Source organism: Bos javanicus, chromosome 3 (assembly GCF_032452875.1).
Source record: "Bos javanicus breed banteng chromosome 3, ARS-OSU_banteng_1.0, whole genome shotgun sequence".
NCBI classification, from domain to species: domain Eukaryota; kingdom Metazoa; phylum Chordata; class Mammalia; order Artiodactyla; family Bovidae; genus Bos; species Bos javanicus.
The window spans coordinates 22968760-22989587 of NC_083870.1; the positions used below are offsets into that span (position 1 = coordinate 22968760).

Genomic DNA, 20828 nt, shown 5'->3' on the forward strand with positions numbered 1-20828 from the left:
CAGTCCATGGAATTGCAAAGAGTCAGACATGACTGAGCCACTAATACACACAACATGAAGGACACTATGAAGGGCATTTCTGGTGTGGAGGAATGTGTCTTTAATATTACAAAACAACCTCTACCAGCATCGGTGAAGCAATTTGAGGAGACCAGTAGATCAGCTAGTGTTATTAAGTTCCTCAAACTAAGTCACTAAGTCCTTTGAATACAGCCTCTCCTTTTATTTTGACTGCAAATGAAGAAAAAATCTAATATTTAAAGTCCTAAGAATACACAGAAGAACTATACAAAAAAAAGATCTTAATGACCTAGATAACCACGATAGTGTGATCACTCACCTAGAGCCAGACATCCTGGAGTGCAAAGTCAAGTGGGCCTTGAGAAGCATCATTAAAAACAAAGCTGGTGGAAGTGATGGAATTCCAGCTGAGCTATTTCATATCTGAAAAGTTGATGCTGTGAAAGTGCTGCATTCAATATGCCAGCAAATTTGGAAAACTCAGCAGTGGCCACAGGACTGGAAAAGGTCAGTTTTCATTCCAATCCCTAAGAAAGGCAATGCCAAAGAATGCTCAAACTACCGCACAATTGCACTCATCTCACACGCTAGTAAAGTAATGCTCAAAACTCTCCAAGCCAGGCTTCAACAGTACGTGAACCGAGAACTTCCATTTGTTCAAGCTGGATTTAGAAAAGTGGAGAAACCAGAGATCAAATTGCCAACATCCATTGGATCATCAAAAAAGCAAGAGAGTTCCAGAAAAACATCTACTTCTGCTTTATTGACTACACCAAAGTCTTTGACTGTGTGGATCACAACAAACTGTGGAAAATTCTTCAGGAGATGGGAATACCAAACAACCTGACCTCCCTCCTGAGAAATCTATAGGCAGGTCAGTAAGCAACAGTTAGAACTGTGCCTGAAACAACAGACTTGTTCCAAATTGTGAAAGGAGTACATCAAGGCTGATTGTCACCCTGCTTATTTAACTTATATGCAGAGTACATCATGCTAAATGACAGGCTGGATGAAGCACAAGCTGGAATCAAGATTGCTGGGAGAAATATCAATAACTTCAGATAGGCAGATGACACCACCCTTAGGGCAGATAGCAAAGAGGAACTAAAGAGCCTCTTGATGAAAGTGAAAAATTTGGCCTAAAACTCAACATTCAGAAAACTAAGCTCATGGCACTTGGTCCCATCACTTCATGGCAAATAGATGGAGAAACAATGGAAACTGTGACAGACTTTATTTTTAGGTCTCCAAAATCACTTCAGATGGTGTCTGCAGCCATGAAATTCAAAGATGCATGATCCTTGGAAGAAAAACTATAACAAATCTAGACAGCATATAAAAGGCAGAGACATTACTTTGCCAACAAAGGTCCATCTAGTCAAAAGCCCCTCTATGGTTTTTCCAGTAGTCAGGTATGGATGTGACATTTGAACTATAAAGAGAGCTGAGCACCAAAGAATTGATGCTTTTGAACTCTGGTGCTGGAGAAGACTTTTGAGAGTTCACTGGACTGTACGGGGGTACAGCTCAGTGGTAGAGCATTTGACTGCAGATCAAGAGGTCCCTGGTTCAAATCCAGGTGCCCCCTCTAAGGCCTAGATTTTGGATCTTCCCTGGTGGCTCAGACAGTAAAGCCTCTGCCTACCACGCGGGAGAACTGAGCAACTTCACTGGGACTTCAAGGAGATCAAACCAGTCCATCCTAAAGAAAATCAGTCCTGAATATTCATTGGAAGGACCGATGTTGAAGCTGATGCTCCAATGCTTTGGCCACCTGATGCAGAGAACTGACTCAATGGAAAGACCCTGACGCTGGGAAAGATTGAAGGCAGGAGGAGAAAGGGATGACAGAGCATGAGATGGTTGGATGGCATCACCAACTTGATGGGCATGAGTTTGAGCAAGCTCCAGAAATTGGTGATGGACAGGAAAGCCATCCTGCAGACGGTGCTGCAGTCCACCGGGTCGCAAAGATTCAGACACAACCGAGCGACTTAACTGAACTGATAGAAGGTATGTAAAAGGATAAATTGAGCAGGATAAGGCCTAATTCAAAGAATCCGGTACAACTGAGCGACTGATCTGAACTGACAGAGGCCTGGCACTGTCAAAGAATGCCAAAAATAGAAAAAGAACCAGTTAATAATTGGGAAAATAGAGAGGCCAAGTAAGTTTTTACCATCATGTCACAAACTGCATTTTTATCACTAGTTACGGAAGCAGAACGCACATGCTGCCCCCTACTACCACAAGTTACTACAGTGTGGTTTCCCACATTTGAGGAAATCATAGAGGTCAACAATCCCAAAGTGCAAAGGATATGCCTTGCTCTGGGAGACCCACTTTCAAGATTATAGTATCCCCTCTGCCAGATAAGTATGAGTTGATCTTTCGCCTGCCTCCCCACCCCCGCCCCCACACAGCCTTAGACACGTTCACTGTGTAACATGCTCATTTTGCCATTTCCCCACATCCCTTCCGCTACCCTCCTCACCACCTCTTTTCCATGCCTCTGAGGCCCTCCAAACAATTCTTCTAAAAAATCCAACAAAATCACAGAAAAACTTCCATAACTGGGAAGTGGCTCGCCTGGCACTGTACCACTTCGCTGCAAGATTTACATAATCCAAACCCATTCACGACCTCTAAGGCCACGCCTCCCCTCCAACCCACGCCTGGCCCTCATCTCCCCTCCCACCACTGCCAATATGACCAATGGAGGGTCGGCTAATGAAGGGGAAGTGACATCATTATTTCCGCCGCCTTGTGGACCCTACCAATCCCATGCTAAGAAACATCTTGTCACTTAGGTGAGATACCGCGAATTTTGCCAGTCTCTTCAAATTCTAACTTTTTGTCCTGGTTCACACGCGGAGAACAGGAATTCTGAGATTGTGTGTTATGGTGATGCAAAAAGACTTTAAGTAATAAAGAAGCTGTAAAACAGTGTATCCACGTATATATATACAAGTATTCAAAAAAAAAAAAAAAAAAAAACTTCCCTCGTAGCTCAGTCGGTAAAAAAATCTGCCTTCAGTGCTTCAATGCAGGAGACCTGGGTTCCATTCCTGGGTCAGGAAGATCCCCTGGAGAAGGAAATGGCAACCCACTCCAGTATTCTTGCCTGGAGAATTTCATTGTCGGAGGAGCCAAGCAGGCTACAGTCCATGGACTCGCAAAAGTCAGACACGACTTGGTGACCAAATCACCACCATGTATAAAGTAAAAGCATATGTATGTGTCATGTGTATTTGTTGTTCAGTTGCTCAGTCGTGTCCGAGGCTTTGCGACCTCATTGACTGCAACAGGCCAGACTTCCCAGTCCTTCACTATCTCCCAGAGTTTTCTCAAACTCATGTCCATTGATGCCATCCAACCATGGCAACCTGTGCGGTCTCCTTCTCCTCCTGCCCCCAGTCTTTACCAGCATGGTGGCCTTTTCCAGTGAGTCAGCTCTTCACATCAGGTGGCCAAAGTGTTGGAACTTCAGCTTCAGCATCAGTCCTTCCAATGAATATTCAGGGTTGATTTCCTTTAGGATTGACTGATTTGATTTCCTTGCTGTCCAAGGGACTCTCAAGTATTCTCCAGCCAAACAGATTCAGAGTTACATCTCAAAGTGATACTCAGTGTGCGTATTCACTGCGCAGGTTCTTCCTACTTCATTCTCATGATATCCCAGGGACCAAGCTTTTCCTTCACTCACCATATAGAATACAAGAAATGAAGATTCTGAAAAAGAAGTTAATGACTAAAATAAGGGCTAGAAAGATGACATGTTTGCTTGAAGAGTATGGTTAACTTGTTGGTTGGTTTGTTTTCTCACTGGATATGATTCGGTTAGACTCCAGGGCCCGGAGAGGGGAGCAGGGAGAAGACAGCCAACTTGTGGTTTCAGACTAGAGAGAAAGGAATGGAGTAACTTGATCTTTGAGGGTGACTTTGGCTTAAGGGGGAAGGTGATTAGCTTGGAGGAAGAGAATCCTGGAGTTAAACACAAAGAAATTCAGCAGTGCGGGGAGCTCACCCTGAGAACGGGGTCCTTTGTCTGAAGGACACAGCTCTGGGAGCTGCCTCAGTCCTTGAGGGTTTGCTTGCAAACATAGCTCTCTGTGCCGCCACCACAGAGATTAGGCGATTATTTACTGCAGACACCTGGAGTTCTGGACAAACTTCTCACAAACAGGGAAATGTTATCTGGTGTAAGAAATAATAACAGGGTGCCATTCCCATGCTCTCAAGATTTCTTGTGACTTTTTGTAAGATGTATAGGTCAACCAAGAAAAAAGTTAACTGTCTTGTTTTTCTCTTGCTCTCCTGTATAAATATAAGATGCTGAATAAAGTCGTGGTCAGACCGCTTCCCTTTGTGGAGACATGTCTGAACCTCTTGACCCCATCTTTGTTGTAGAATTCTTTTGCTATAGTTTTGTTTCTCAGCCGCGTTGTGCACGTTCTCGGGACCTGATCGACTTTGCCGGCTGGCACTGGCACAGCAGCTAGCTAACTTCTAGAAAGAACTTTCCTTCCTTCCTTCCTCCCTTCCTTCCTCCCTTCTTTCCTCTTTTGCTTTATTTCCTCTGCAGCCATCAGAAATAGATTGTGGCTAATTTTATCTGAAATATGCTTTATTCAAGAGCTACTGGGTTGGCCAAATGGTTCATTTGGTTTTTGCCATAAGGTAGCTCTAGTAGCACTTAGTGTCTTTAACATCATTCAAAACTAGTTTGTTAGGTTATTATGTGACAGCTGTCACACACTGTCATATCAGCATGCAGTTAAAAATGTGATCAAAGTTGATAATTTTTGTGTAGCCATTTTAATATTGAAGATGGAAGGGAAAAAAGCAAGATTTTCAGTATATTATGCTTTATTATGTTAAGGTCAAAATGCAACTGAAACACACACACACAAAGATTTGTGCATTGTATGGAGAAGGTGCTGTGACTCACAGAACACGTCCAAAGTGGTTTGCAAACTTTTGTGCCAGAGATTTCTCACTGGAGGATGCTCCCCAGTCAGGTAGACCACTTAAAAGGAATGGAAAGTATTAGTCGCTCAGGTGTGTCTGACTCTTTGTGACCCCCCCCCCCCCGCCCCCGGACTGTAGCCCTACAGGCTACTCTGTCCATGGGATTTTCCAGGCAAGAATACTGGAGTGTGTTGCCATTTCCTTCTTCAGGGGATCTTTCTGACTCAGGGATCGAACCTGGGTCTCCTGCATTGTGGGCAGATTCTTTACTGTCTGAGCCACCAGGGAAGCCCCTCCACATAAGTGGAAAAAAACTTTCCTGACCATATTTCTGCATGTGATTCTCTACTTAAATGTAACAGAAATTTTCTGTTTTTAAAACCAATGGTGATGGGCGATGAAAAGTGTAAACTGGACAATAACGTGGAATCGAAGGGATGGTGGGGTAAGCAAAATGAACCATTACCAACCACACCAAGTTCAGTTCAATTCAGTTCAGTTGCTCAGTCGTGTCCGACTCTTTATGACCCCATGAATCACAGCACACCAGGCCTCCCTGTCCATCACCAACTCCTGGAGTTTACTCAGACTCACGTCCGTCAAGTCGGTGATGCCATCCAGCCATCTCATCCTCTGTCGTCCCCTTCTCCTCCTGCCCCCAGTCCCTCCCAGCATCAGATTCTTTTCCAATGAGTCAACTTTTCACATGAGGTGGCCAAAGTACTGGAGTTTCAGCTTTAGCGTCATTCCTTCCAAAGAAATCCCAGGGCTGATCTCCTTCAGAATGGACTGGTTGCATCTCCTTGCAGTCCAAGGGACTCTCAAGAGTCTTCTCCAACACCACAGTTCAAAAGCATCAATTCTTTGGCACTCAGCCTTCTTCACAGTCCAACTCTCACATCCATACATGACCACTGGAAAAACCATAGCCTTGACTAGACGAACCTTTGTTGGCAAAGTAATGTCTCTGCTTTTTAATATGCTATCTAGGTTGGTCATAACTTCCCTTCCAAGGAGTAAGCGTCTTTTAATTTCATGGGTGCAGTCACCAACTGCAGTGATTTAGTTTCTATTAATTGTATATGGGTGTGGGGACCCTATGAACTCAAGTTGTGGGAAAACCATTAAGACTCTAAAGAGTTATATGTGGTACAGAACACAGGCTCCCACTAAAATCTCTTGAGGTCTGCATTTGTCAAGACAACAAGACTTCACACAAAGTATCATGACTAGCAAACATCTTGCAAAGCAATCGGACATCATTGAGTGAGTGAACAACAACTGCAAGTATGTCAATAGAAGTTTTGCCTGAGGTGTCTCAAAAGTAATCACACCCCTTCATTCAATTTCTTAAAGATAACTTGCAACTTTTTGGCACCGACCAAATGGCAAGAAAATAGTTGCAAATCCATACCTACTACAACAAAAAGCCTAAAAAAAAATGAAAAAAGACATTCTTCGTTGCATATGTATGTCTGAGTTTTACTTTGTCCCCAGCCTATCTGTCTTTTCCAACTCTATTACCTTGGAAAAACAAACTTGAGCTTTGGCATAAACTGAGGAGACCCAAGTGTGATTTCTGGCTCAAGAAGATTCCTTGGAGAAGAAGAAATCCAGTATTCTTGCCTTGAAAGATTTCATAGACATAAGAGCCTACGAACAGACTACTTCATGTGGTCAAGGAGTCGGATATGACTTAGTGACTAAACCACCACCAAGAAAACACAGATTAAGTCTGCAGTTTTTACTTAGTTATCAGGGGAAAGCGCGCACGCAGTCCCCCACTACCACAAATTACGCAGTCGAGTTTCCCCTATTTGAGGAAATCGCAGAGATCAACACACCCGCAGTGCAATGGGTGAGCCTCGCCCTGGGAGAACCACCTTCTTGATCATGGTATCTCCTCTGCCAGGTAAGTATGAGTTGACCTTCTTCCTGCCCCCCGCACAGCTTTAGACAGGTTCACTGTACACACAGTCTGACTTTGCCGGTTCCCTGCAACTCTTCCACTCTCCACCGCACTCTCTCCTTTTCCACGCCTCTCAGGCCCTCCAAATAACTCTTCTAAAAAAAATCAACAAAATCTTAGGAAAATTTCCGTAGCGAGGGAAGGGGCTCGCCGGGAACAGTACCACTTCGCTGCAAAATTTACATAAGCCAACCCCATTCAGGACCTCTAAGAAGGCGCCTCTCGTTCAACCCAAGCCCCGCCCCATCCCTGTCGACATGACCAATGGCCAGTCCCCTGTGACGAGAAAGTGACGTCATGATTTCATCAACCTTAGCAATCGACCTACTTATGATAGAAGAGACTTTGGACTTCCTTGGTGGCGCAGACGGTAAAGCTTCTGCCTACAATACGAGAAACCCGGGTTCAATTCCTAGGTCGGGAGGATCCTCTGGAGGAGGAATTGGTAACCCACTCCAGTACGCTTGCCTGGAAAATCCCATATACGGAGGATCCTGGTAGGCTACAGTCCATGGGGTTGCAAAGAGTCGGGCACGACTGAGCGATGTAACTTTCACCCTTTAAGTGAGACATAGACGGGTTTTATTTCTTTTCACTTAAAAATTTTTATTTTTTATTTGGGTATAGCCAGTTAACAATGTTGTGGAAGTTTCAGATGAATAGCGAAGGGACTCAGCCATACATGTACATGGAGATACAGACGGATTTTGCCAGCCTCCTCGGAGTCTGACCTTTCGTGCTGGATTGCACGCCGAGGAGAGAAATTTAGGGATCGTGTGTTACGCTGATGCAAAAGTTTTTAAGGAATAAATAAGTTGTAAAACAGTGAATAGAAATAGTATAGAGACAAAATAAAAGCATGTGTATATTTCATGTGTATAAACATACGGATTTAGGGTTACCTCTCAAAGTGCTACTCGGTGGACTTATTTTCTGTGCAGATGCTTCCTGTTTCATTCTCACGATATCCCAAGGACCATGCTTTTCCTTTGCTTACCACATACAGAATACAAGAAATGAGGATTCTGAACTAGAAACTGATGACTAAAACAAGGGCAAGAAAGATGACCTGTTTGCTTGGAGAGTGAGGTTTGTTTATTTGTTTTCTCTTACTGCTTAAGACTGGGTTAGACCTGAGGGTGGAGAAGTGGGAGGCTGGAGAAGACAGCCAGCTTGTGTTTTCTGACCAGAGAGCCAGGGGAAATGGAGTAACTTGATCCTTGAGGTGCCTTTGGCTTAAGGGGGAAGGTGACTTCTGGAAAATCTTGGAGCAAACAGCAAAGGAACTCAGCACGCAGTTAGCTTCCAGGAAGAATCTTGCTTTCTTCCTCCCTTCCCCACCCCCACCCCCTATTTCTCTCTCTGCAGTCATCAGAAATAGACTCTGGTTCTTTTCATCTGACATAAACTTTAATCCAGAACTAGTAATACCTTAGAGAATCTCCAGGAAAGTGGAGAATGAATTTATACAAAGTGGGAGGAAAGAAAAAGGCTGATGAAAGCGAGCCCAGAAACCAAATGGCAAGGACACTGGTGCCTTCCGCTGAGTGGCAAACCCTATGGCTTTGCAGCGCTGACCCTGTTGGGCCTGGGCATAGACACCACCCGTGGGTCCATGCCTTCTGCTGCACCTGGCTGCTGTTAAACTGAAGATTTTGTGGTGGGGGGATTCTTCTGTTGCCATGGCCAGAAAGAATTTTCCCAGGGCCTACTCCTCGTGTCTCTCACCTATTAAATGCTGCAGTAGTTGTTACTTATAGGGAGTGGCCAGTTCCTGGTAATAGATCCACATCTTAGCCCCTCGGAAAACTAAGTGTGTGATCCTCAAAAGTTGCAAAATATGGAAAATTCCTCATCAAGGGAAAGGGGGGGGGGTTCAGATAGTAGTCGCTCAAGATATAACAAAGGACTGCCCTGTAGCTAGCCCAGTGAAGAACATTATAAATTCAGGGCCCCAGCCCCTGCAACCCTGTGTCAAATAGACCAGGCATGCACAGTCCTGTCTTGGAGCATACTAGATGTTTGAGTGCAAGCAAGGTTTCAACCTCTTATATGGGGATGGTTGGTACCTCATCCAGTATTATTTACATTTTCTACACTGAAAATTAAACAGTTTGAAAGTTTGCATTTCTGGGGATAGAGTAATTGGTCTAAAGCTATGGTAACAAATTCCCACCATAACTGGTTTTAAACATTCTTTATTCACCGAGGTCCACTGTAGGAGTTTCCTATTGCTACTGTTACTTGTTCCTACATATTTAGTGGCTTAAAACAACACACATTTCTTATCTTATGATTCTGGAGATCAGAAGTTCAAGGTGCATCTCCCTGGGCTACAATCAATGTGACAGTTGGATTGTAGTGGTTTTTCTTGGAGATGCTAGGGGAGAATCTGTTGGCCTTGTCCAGCCTCTAGAAGATGCCCACATTCTATTCTCATAGTCGGACGCGACTGAGCGACTTCACTTTCACTTTTCACTTTCATGCGTTGGAGAAGGAAATGGCAACCCATTCCAGTGTTCTTGCCTGGAGAATCCCAGGGAAGGGGGAGCCTGGTGGCCTGCCGTCTATGGGGTCGCACAGAGTCAGACACGACTGAAGTGACTTAGCAGCAGCAGCAGGCCACTTTCACCTTCAAAGCTAGTTACAACTGATCAAGTAATTCTCACAACACATTATTCTGACACCAACTCTCTTTCCTCCCTCTATATGGACCTTTGTGATTTCATGGGGTGCCGATCTCAAGATAATTTGTTAGTTGGTTTGTTTTCTCACTGGATATGATTCGGTTAGACTCCAGGGCCTGGAGATGGGAGGAGGGAGAAGACAGCCAACTTGTGGTTTCAGACTAGAGAGAAAGGAATGGAGTAACTTGATCCTTGAGGGTGACTTTGGCTTAAGGGGGAAGGTGACTAGCTTGGAGGAAGAGAATCCTGGAGTTAAACACAAAGAAACTCAGCAGCTAGCTAACTTCTAGAAAGAACTTTCCTTCCTTCCTTCCTCCCTTCTTTCCCCTTTTGCTTTATTTTCTCTGCAGCCATCAGAAATAGATTGTGGCTAATTTTATCTGAAATATGCTTTATTCAAGAGCTATTGGGTTGGCCAAATGGTTCATTTGGTTTTTGCCATAAGGTGGCTCTAGTAGCACTTAGTGTCTTTAACATCATTCAAAACTAGTTTGTTAGATTATTATGTGACAGCTGTCACACACTGTCATATCAGCATGCAGTTAAAAATGCGATCAAAGTCGATAATTTTTGTGTAGCCATTTTAATATTGAAGATGGAAGGGAAAAAAGCAACATTTTCAGCATATTATGCTTTATTATGTTAAGTAAGGTCAAAATGCAACTGAAACACACACACACAAAGATTTGTGCATTGTATGGAGAAGGTGCTGTGACTCACAGAACACGTCCAAAGTGGTTTGCAAACTTTTGTGCCAGAGATTTCTCACTGGAGGATGCTCCCCAGTCAGGTAGACCACTTAAAAGGAATGGAAAGTATTAGTCGCTCAGGTGTGTCTGACTCTTTGTGACCCCCCCCCCCCCGGACTGTAGCCCTACAGGCTACTCTGTCCATGGGATTTTCCAGGCAAGAATACTGGAGTGTGTTGCCATTTCCTTCTTCAGGGGATCTTTCTGACTCAGGGATCGAACCTGGGTCTCCTGCATTGTGGGCAGATTCTTTACTGTCTGAGCCACCAGGGAAGCCCCTCCACATAAGTGGAAAAAAACTTTCCTGACCATATTTCTGCATGTGATTCTCTACTTAAATGTAACAGAAATTTTCTGTTTTTAAAACCAATGGTGATGGGCGATGAAAAGTGTAAACTGGACAATAACGTGGAATCGAAGGGATGGTGGGCCAAGCAAAATGAACCACTACCAACCACACCAAAGGCTGTCTTAATCTACAAAAGGTGCCTTTGTGTATATTGGGTGGGATTAGAATGGAGTCCTCTATTATGAGCCCCTCTGGAAAATCAAATGATTAATTCCCAAAGGTACTGCTTCCCATTGGGCTTCCCTTGTGGCTCAGCTGGTAAACAATCCTCCTGCAATGTGGAAGACCTGGGTTCGATCTGTGGGTTGGGAAGATCCCCTGGAGAAGGGAAAGACTACCTACTCCATTACTGTGGCCTAGAGAATTCCGTGGGATTGCAAAGAGTTGGACACGACTGAGTGACTTTCACTTCACTTCACTGCTTCCAATAAGACCAACTGGAAGTCAGACTCAACAAAAAGTGGCCAGAATTAATCAACAGAAAGTGCATACTGTTCCATCAGGATAACACAAGAGTACATGTTCTCTGATGACCAGGCAAAAACGGTTACAGCTTGGCTGGGAGTTCTGATTCAACTGCCTTATTCACCAGACTTTGGATTTTTATTTATTTTGGTCTTTACAAAATTCTCTTAATGGAAAAAATTTCAATTTCTTGGGAGGCTATAAAAGGCACCTGAAACAGTTCTTTGCCAAAAAGATAAAAATATCTGGGGAAGATGGAATTGTGAGGTTGCCTGAAGAATGACAGAAGGTTGTGAAACGAAATGGTGCATATGTTGTTTAATTAAGTTCTCTGTGAAAATAAAAAATATATCTTTTATTTTTTACTTAAAAAATTGAAGGAAATTTTAGGCCACCCCAAACTAATAGCTCAGAGAATGTCCGGCAAACTGGAGAACCAGGCTGTACAAACTGGGAGGAATAAGAAAGGCCAATGGAAATGAGCACACAGGCCAGATGGGAAGGGCACTGGTGCCCCTTGATGAGTGGCAAACGCTGTCGCTTTCCACGAGTGACACTACTGGCCCTGGACACTAGACACCAGCCGAGGCTCCATGACTTCTGCTGCACCTGGTCTGTGTTAAACTAAGGAGCTTGAGATGAGGGGATTCTTCCACTGCAGGGGACAGAAAGAAATTCCCCGGAGCCTACTCCTGGTGTCTCCTGCATGTGTACTCAGTCACTCAGTTGAGGCCGACTCTTTTGCAACCCCATGGACTGTAGCCCATCAGGCTCCTCTGTCCATGGTTTTTCCAGGCAAGAGTAGGGAAATCCATGGAGTAGGTTGCCATTTCCTCCTCCAGGGGATCTTCCCAACCCAGAGGTTGAAACTGATTCTCTAGCTCGTGTCTCTGGCATTGCAGGCAGATTCTTTGTTACTGAGTCACCGTGGAAGCATTCTTGTGTCTCTCAACTCCTGTCAAATTCTGGAGTAGTTGTTACTGCTAAAGATTGGACAGTTGTTGATAACAGACCCACAACTTATCCCCTAGGGAAACTAAGAAAGCAAGTATGTGATCCTTAACAGTTGCAGATGTGGGAAGTTCATCATTGAAGGGAAGGGCATTCAGATACCAGACTACCTGGATATGACAGAAGAATCCCCTGAGCCCAGCCCTCTGCAGCTAGCCCAGTGGAGAACATTATAAATCCAGTGCCCCAGTCCCTGCAACCCTATCTCAAATAGACCAGGTGTGCACAACCCTGTCTTGGAGCTTATTAGATGTTTATCCCTGAGTGCAAGTGAGGGTTTCAACCTTTTATATGGGGATGGCTGGTACTTCATCCAGTATTATTTACATTATCTACACTGAGAACTGAACAGTTAGAAAGTTCGCATTTCTGGGGATAGAGTAATTAGTCTAAAGACATGGTAACAAATTCCCACCAGAACTGGGTTTAAATATTCTTTATCCACCAATGTCCGCTATAGGAGTTTCCTATTGCTACTGTAACACATTACCACACACTTAGTGGCTTATCACACATTTATGATTTTATGGTTCTGGAGATCAGAAATCCAAGATGCATTCCCTGGGCTAAAATCAATGTGACAATTGGGTTGAGTTTCTTCCTGGAAGCTCTAGGGGAGAATCTATTTCTTTGCTTTGTCCAGCCTCTAGAAGATGCTCACATTTCACTCTCATGGCTCCCTTCCATCTTCAAACCAGTCACAGCTGATCAAGCTATTCTCACAACACATTATTCTGATACCAACTGTCCTTCCTCCATCTATATGGACCTTTGTGATTTCATGAGCCCCCCATCTCAAGGTCCTTAATTTAATCACACCAGCAAAGTTTCTTCTGCTATGTCAAGTAACATAATCACAAACTCCAGGGATCAGGATGTGAACGTCTTTGGGGAAACATTATTCTGCCACCACAGCCAGTCTCCTCAGTGAACACATTTGTGCAGGCATAACAGTCAAGGGTGGCTGCTCTCTTCTGAACGTGATCCAGGTGAAAGCAAGTCAGTCCACTGCTTCTGAGTGTCAGCCAGGCAACAGCTGGGCCCCGTGTTGAGGCACTGGAGTCACAGAGAGGGGAGAAAGCCTGTGGGGAGAGGAATCTGAGGACCCAGAGCCTGGGCAGTTCCCAGGGACCAGAGCTGCAAATGCCTTCATGCGGGGAGGAGGCTGGGGAGGGTGTTAGGAACTGAATGGATGTGCCCCTCCACCCCCACACACACACCTAATTCATATCTTGAACCCTAATCCCTGTGGGGCTGTATTTGGAGAAGGCATTTTAAGGAAGTAATTAAGATTAAATGAGACCATAGTCTTGGGGCCCTGATCTGATAGGATTAGTGTCCTTATGAGAAAAGATACCAGAGAGCTTAGGCTCCTGCCCTTGTTGGTGTTGTTCAGTCACTCAGTCGCGTCTGACTCTTTGCGACCCCATGGATTGCAGCAGCATGTCAGGCTTCCCTGGCCATCACCATCTCCCAGAGTTTACTCAAACTCATCTCCATAGAGTCGGTGATGCCATCCAACCGTCTCATCCTCTGTCATCCCTTTCTCCTCCCGCCTTCAATCTTTCCCAGCATCAGGGTCTTTTCCAATGAGTCAGCTCTTCACATCAGGTGGCCAAATTATTGGAGCTTCAACTTCAGCATCAGTCCTTCCAATGAATATTCAGGACTGATTTCCTTTAGGATTGACTGGTTTGATCTCCTTGCAGTCCAAGAGACTCTCAAGAGTCTCTCCAGAACCACAGTTTGAAGGCATCAGTCCTTCGACACTCAGCCTTTTTTATTGTCCAGCTCTCATATCCATACATGACTACTTGAAAAACCACAGCTTTGACTAGACAGACCTTTGTCAGCAAAGTAATGTCTGCTTTTCAATACGCTGTCTAGGTTTGTCCATTGCTTTTCTTCCAAGGAGCAAGCATCTTCGAATTTCATTGCTGCAGTCACCATCTGCAGTGATTTTGGAGACCAAGAAAATAAAGTCTGTCACTGTTTCCATTGTTTCCCCATCTATTTACCATGAAGTGATGGGACCGTGATCTTAGTTTTCTGAATGTTGAGTTTTAAGCCAGCTTTTACACTCTCCTCTTTCACCTTTATCAAGAGGTGCCCTACCCCAGCTCAAGCAATAAGAAAAGGCCTAGTGAGGACCCATCGAGGCATCTGCTATCTGCGAGCCAGGAAGAGTGCTTGCACCAGAAACTGAATTGGCACAAACATCAATCTTGATTTGCACATCCAGCCTCCAGAATGTGTGAAAACAGGTTGATGGTTAAGCCAGCCAATCGACGGTAATTTTGTATGGCTGCCCAAGCTGACTAATACAGGAGGTTACTTAGCCATTGGCCTAAGCATATTCTCCTACTTGGGCCTTGGTGGGATCTGTCCCAGTTTTGTTCCTGTACAGAGTACTTATAGCCCGCTTTCTCTTGCTAAGGATGATCTGTGACTTTAGAATGATGTTTGATCACCTGGTTTAGGATTTCATAGTGTAAGTTATTCCATGTAACAGTGACTTGCACCAAGGGTCTCTTAGAGTTTGCTTTCCTTTTTAAAACCAAGTTTGTGGGTGTGTGCTCTGTCATGTCCAACTCTTTGCGACCCTTTGGACTGCAACTCGCCAGGCTCCTCTGTCCACGGGATTTTTCAGGCAAGAATACTGGAAAGAGTTGCCATTTCCTCCTCTAGGGGATCATCCTAACCCAGGGATCGACCAGAGTCTCCTGCATTGTTGTTGGATTCTTTACCTCTGAACCATCGAGGAAGCCAAGAAAAGTTTGGCATCTTCCCAAATATCAACCTAGCATGTCTTGGATGGCTGAATTGAGATTCTTCAGGGTGAAGCCATGAGCCCATGTGACTTGCATTTCCTGGGAGATTTCTGTGGTTTGGACTCTCCAGAACCACAGACAAGGGTTTGTTTGCTGGTGAGGAGGAAACTGTGGTAGCTCTGGAGAGACCTAAGGGAAAAGGAGAAAAAAAATCCCCAGAATCAAGGCATGTAAGGAGGTTGGGGGTGGGGGCAATGGGAGTCTGCTCTTGTGGGACTAAAGGAAGTTGGTGGATGAGAGAGGAGGCTAGGGTGTGTGTCCAACATGAGGTCAGGGGAAGTTCAAGAGAAGGCAGCTGCCATTCTGGGACCAGAGACTAGGACCTTCTTGCCATTCAGGCTCTGGTCATCCTCCTCCTTATTCTTCCTCAGCTTCTGTCTCTGCTTCCTTCTCCTCCTGCCCTGTATCTTCCCAGGCTTTTTTCGTTCCCACTCCTCCTTGTCCCTGCTCCTCCTGCTCCCATCCTCCCCACCCCTCCCCCACACCATAAAGCAGGCCAACATATGAAGGCGCTGCCCTAGTCTGAGAGGAAAATGAGGGAGTGTTTTCCACCAGCCTAAGAAGCATGGCTACATTTGTCTCTGGTCAGAAATTGGTTTGGAGGAGACAGCACAAGATGGCTCAGCCTGAGGAGCTCCCCCTCCCCAGTCAACCGAGGACGCACGGGCCTTAGGCCCACCCCCCAGTTGCGTGACTAAAAGTCAGGAACCTCTCCACTGGGACCCTGAACATCTTGTTCCTAAAGTCCCAGACAGGTTAGCTTCTTGGTGCCCGCTTCTTCATGAGGCCAAGTTCCAAGGGAGGGTCCATGGCGCCCCCTCCTGGTGAAGGTGCACAAGGACCCCTTGTTCATACAAGGGTAAGTCTGAGAAAATGGTCCCATCTGTTCCTTGGAGACAGGGTTCTAGGTTCAGCGACTCCATCACCACCTTCACTTTCTCCATCACAGGCTCTTAGGCTCAGATGAAATTTCTATCCTCAAACTCAATCTGGGAGGCGGGGTAATCAACATCTGAGAAAAGGAACCTAAACTGGCTAGTCCTTGTGTAATATAAGGGTCATCAGTGGAGCACTTCTAGGGTTCTGATTTGACTTTGTCTTGCTTTGCTGTTCTGCATTGCACCTTCATATATCGTCTTAATTTTACTAAACTTTGTCGAAAGTAAACAATTTTTATTCTTAGTTTCAATACTAGTTAGCACCTTGACTTAGATGGTAAAGCATCTGCCCGCAATGCGGGAGACCCGGGTTCGATCCCTGGGTTGGGAAGATCTCCTGGAGAAGGAAACAGCAACCCACTCCAGTACTCTCGCCTGGAGAATCCCACGGCTGCAGGAGCCTGGTAGGCTACAGTCCATGGGTCACAAAGAGTCGGACACGACGAGCGACTTTACTCACTTCACTAGCACCTTAGTTACTACCATTGTCAGTGGCAGAATACTGCCCCCCTAGGTTGTCCCTGCTGAAATTCTCAAAACCTGTGAATATATTAGAAAAAGAAACTTTGCACTTGTGGTTAGGACACAGACTTTGAGACGAGGAGATGACCCTGGACCATTCAGATGGATACCCAGTAATTACACAGGGCCTTCAGGTCAGAACGATGCAAAGTGAGGACTCTACCTCACTTTGAGCACCTAGTTTAGAAGATGGATGAAGAGGGCAGGAGCCAAGGAATGCGGGAGGGCTCTAAAATCTTTTTAGACAAGGCAAGTTAACAAAGTATCTCTTGGAGCCTCCAGAAGATAAGGCAGTCCTGTCAACATTTTGATTTTAGTCCAGTGAAGTCTTTGTTGGACCCCTAGCCTACAGAACTGTAAGATAATAAAGGTGTGTTCTTTTAAGATGCTAAACTCATGGTCACTTGTTACAACAGACATAGAGCCCCAATTCGATGTGTCTAGCATATTCACTTTAGCAGTAATAAGATGGGGGATATAATGAACCCTGTATGAATCTTTAGGTTCTCTGTCTGTCTTGGGTTGAAGGTCAAGAGATATTGTTCCATGTTTGAAGCATTACATTAGGTGTCTTTTTACTTTTCATTTTTTTCCCTAGTATACGCAGCAGGTTTCTCATTTGAATTACAGCAAACTGGAAGACAGTGATGGTGACACATATTGATCTCATTCGCCTTTAAGAATGGATTCCAACACGTAGAAGGAAAGAATATACTTCATGAAAAGTTAAATATTGCAGAATCCTCCATTCCAAAGATACTTTTTTTTTTTTTGGCATTTCTTACAGCGAAAAACTACTTTTCAAAGTGTGAAACACAAAAAAAGCTTTTAGGAACTTTCCCTAAAAGTAATTTGTGACTGGATTTTGACCAGTCTGAGATTTACTTGATTCATATGCTGTTGTTTTCATAAACGTTATGTCCATCAAATGAAGTTCTTAAAAGTGTTACTTGAGTTCGCCATTGATTACTGATTATATTATCAATTCCTAGCAGCCGTGGCAGCACAGGGATGAAGGAAGAATTGCTGGGATGGTTGAATCACCACAGGGATAGAGGTCCTAAAATTTTCCTACTTTGTCTTTAACTAATTCCTTCATAGTTTAGCTGACTTCTCACCCATTTTGCTGCTTCTGCCAATGAGTTCCTCAGTGCTGATGGCCAAAAGCACTTATGGAAAATACTTGAACAAGTGTAACAGAAGTTGATATCACTTCATCTCCTATAAACCTGGGGCATGGTCTACCTCATGCATGAGTCTTTTTAAAAAATATTTATTTATTTGGCTTTGCTGGGTCTTAGTTGTGACATGTGGGGTCTAGTTCCCTGACCAGGGATGGAACCCAGGCCCCCTGCATCGGGAGCGTAGTCTGAGCCACTGGACAACAGGGGAGTCTCAGGCATGAGTGTTTTGATGGAACTTTTTGTTATTGATGGTGGTGGTAGAATTTTTGTTTGTTGGTTGTTTTACTTTTTCAGCTGTTACTAGGAAGTAATTGTGGATTAAGTGCTTGATTTTAATTCTGGAAGATGAGAGAATGTAACTAGGAACTTTTTCTAGGGAATGATTTAAGGTCTTTATGTTATTTGTGGTGTGACTTATCCACTTTTCAATTAAAGATTCTCAAAGGAAAACAAACTTATTTATAGGGTTGAACTAGTGTTAGAGAACAGTAGGTTTTATGCTGTGATATGCAGCTTACCTGCTTCAGAAACATATGGTTACGCTTATGTGAAAAATGCAGACTCTAGGACTCCATACCAGCTAAATCTCTGGGAACTGAAACCCAGGAAGTAGCTTCCATCTCCACAGCTGATTCTAAGGCACTCTCAATTTAAGAACCACAATTTTTAGCCACTGCACACCAGGTAGCCAGACCTACCACTTCCCCTTCAAGGGTCAGTTCACTCTCCAATTCACTTGGGAGCAAAAGGATGGCTTTTGTGATTTCTTAGGAAAAGAAGTGCTTAGTATGAAACATGTGCATACAGACATGGTCTTCTGTAGGAAGGAGAGGATGTTTTCCAGACTGAGAATAGCTACAGAAGTTTGGGTCTGTGGGTCTGTATAGATCTGTTCTCTCCACCTTCTCTCTTTGCTTCTAAAATTGGAGATTGGTGTGGCTAGGGAAAAAAGGGGCCTGTGAGTGACTTATCACCCCTGGAAGCGTAACTGAGCTTAGCCTGAAGCCTCTGGTTTTCTTCCCTAAGGACTCTGTTCTCATTGCAGAGCTGAGGTGTGGACTCCGGGCCTGGACTATAGAAGTTCGAGGTGGAGCCTGTCCTGGGAAGTGCAAGCAGGTAAGTTACACCTTTGAGTAACAGAGGCTCTCTGTGTTACTCTTTCTCTGTCTCCAAAGACACTGTCCCAACCCAGCAGAAAACCCTGAGGACTCATGTCCTGGGCATAAGGCCTGGTGGGTAGAATGCCTGGCTTTCCTGTGGCTCCTCTGTGTGGGTTCTTTGTGTGCATTTCATATGCCCTGAGTGAGCTCTTCAGGAGGCTCTTTCTCCTAAGTAGCTGCTGCTGCTCCTGTGTGGGTAGGACAAGGACATGTGGAAGGGCCGGCTTCTCAGTGTCAGCAGTCTGGAGGAGTGTGGTAAGCCTTCGTGAGGGCTGGTGGAGGCCCTGCAGACCTGGCTCCACCACTTGCCAATCACAGGACCAGGGCACAGAAGTCAGCAGGCAGCAAATGAGCAGTTTAAGATGGATGAGAAATCAGGATTCTGGGGACCAGACCTGGTTAGATCTGCAGTGAGGAGAGTTACTCTCTGAGCTCAGATACAGCAACAAAGAGCAAGGAATGGGACTTGCCCACGCTCTCCCGCCACCCCCGCCAACCACCACCCCCGTCACCCCCCCTGCAGCCTTGCTGACTGTAAGGAGCAGTGGAGGAAAGCAGACTACCGTGCTCTGAAATCTGTGAAGCTCTTCTCAAGGGCAACCTTCAGATTCTCCCTAAATGGACCAGAAATGGGAGGCCCTGGGCCTCTCCTACTGCTTCCACGGGCAGTGGAGCTGAGCCTGTGTTCCAGATGCCCCTGTAGGCGGTTGTTAATGCAGACTGACTCCTCTAGGCGATGGTGCAGGTTCTAGATTTCACTAAAATGCTCCTCTAGCAGGTCAGCCCCTGCAGCCACCAAGCAGGAGAGCAGGAGGTGGAGATGGAACGTCTAGGTCACTAGTGGGGCCCACGTGGGTTGGGGGTGTGGCTTGGCCAGCAAGATCCCTAAATATCACTGTCACCTCTCACATAGGCATCAGGAGTTTAGGTGAACTTGTTTGAAGAGTGAATTGGCTTCAAAAACAGGACAGGTGATGCTAAGCAAGCCCCAGTGTCCTCCTGCCATACTGGGGTATGTGTAAGGGAGTTGTAAATATATATATATATAGTTGTAAAAATATATATATATTTGTAAAAATATATATATATATAGTTGTAAATATATAAATAGTTGTAAATATATATATATATATATATATATATATATATATATATATATATAGTTACCATGGCAACTAGTAAGTGTAAAAGATTTTACATGGCTTAGAAAAATAACTGAAGTCTGTGGTCTTTGGCTTAACACCTAGACAGGTGTGGCTATTTCCTACATTGACTTTGAGTGTCACAGGGAAGATCTCACTCTGACCTAACACTTTTCCTCTTGCTAAGGCTTGGCTGAACTTTCCTTAGCAAGGGACAAAGCCCTTCCTCCACACTTGGTGTGAAGGCCTGAGGTAAAAGTGCATACATCAGGTGAATTCATCCTAAGTGGTTAGTGACTGGTATTCAGTGCTTCCCTTAAATCACTTTTAATAGGAAAGGAAGAAAGCACCCCTGTTTTCAGAGGGATCTGGGGTATGGTCTTCTTTCAGAGAAGACGTGATGGTGTTACTGTCTGCTTGTTAAAGTCTCAACTACCCGTTCCATTGCCTCATAAGAGCCATTGCCTTTGGTTGCTAAAGTTTTGAATACTTGCCGGTTTTGACCCTTCAAGCTGGTAACTCAAGTGAACATCCCATCTCAGAGGGTGTCATGGGTGGTTCTGTTTCCTGCTAATTCGCGAGCAGCATTTACGTGTTTTCTCCAGCTCTTCTTCCTCCAGCATGGCAGCTAACCCTGATTTGGAAATGCCACTTAAATCTCAGCACTATTATCTCCTACATGAATGGCTGCATCTGTGTTTGCATAGTATTTCTTGTATGACTTGATTCTTGTCAGTATGGCACTAAGGAGGGATCTGACAGCTGATTAGAGAGTTGGAAAAAAACACCTCCAAGAAAAGAAAAAGATGTACAAAAGAGAAGTGGGGGG

The 20828-nt window shown here is 44.7% G+C and overlaps 1 long non-coding RNA gene and 3 other non-coding genes across 6 annotated transcripts in view; 2 read left to right on the forward strand and 2 right to left on the reverse strand.

Moving 5' to 3' along the window:
• The first annotated feature begins 1537 nt into the window (after nucleotides 1-1537).
• Nucleotides 1538-1609, forward strand: TRNAC-GCA (transfer RNA cysteine (anticodon GCA)). Its single transcript has one exon. It is a non-coding gene; the product is annotated as a tRNA-Cys (tRNA).
• Nucleotides 1610-2234: 625 nt separating this feature from the next.
• Nucleotides 2235-2401, reverse strand: LOC133245486 (U1 spliceosomal RNA). The gene has a single exon (XR_009735740.1). It is a non-coding gene; the product is annotated as a U1 spliceosomal RNA (small nuclear RNA).
• A 3020-nt stretch (nucleotides 2402-5421) lies between these two features.
• LOC133243054 (uncharacterized) overlaps nucleotides 5422-20828 on the forward strand; it is a 28416-nt gene continuing 13009 nt past the window's right edge. Inside the window, exons 1-3 of one of the 3 annotated variants that reach the window (XR_009734957.1) lie at nucleotides 6761-7458; nucleotides 7968-8050; nucleotides 18743-18813. This is a non-coding gene — a long non-coding RNA (uncharacterized LOC133243054). Of the gene's footprint in view, nucleotides 8051-18742; nucleotides 18814-20828 lie in introns of all 3 variants that reach the window. The other 2 variants (XR_009734958.1, XR_009734956.1) reach the window with 2 other exon arrangements.
• On the reverse strand, nucleotides 6749-6912 carry LOC133245479 (U1 spliceosomal RNA). Its single transcript, XR_009735735.1, has one exon. It is a non-coding gene; the product is annotated as a U1 spliceosomal RNA (small nuclear RNA).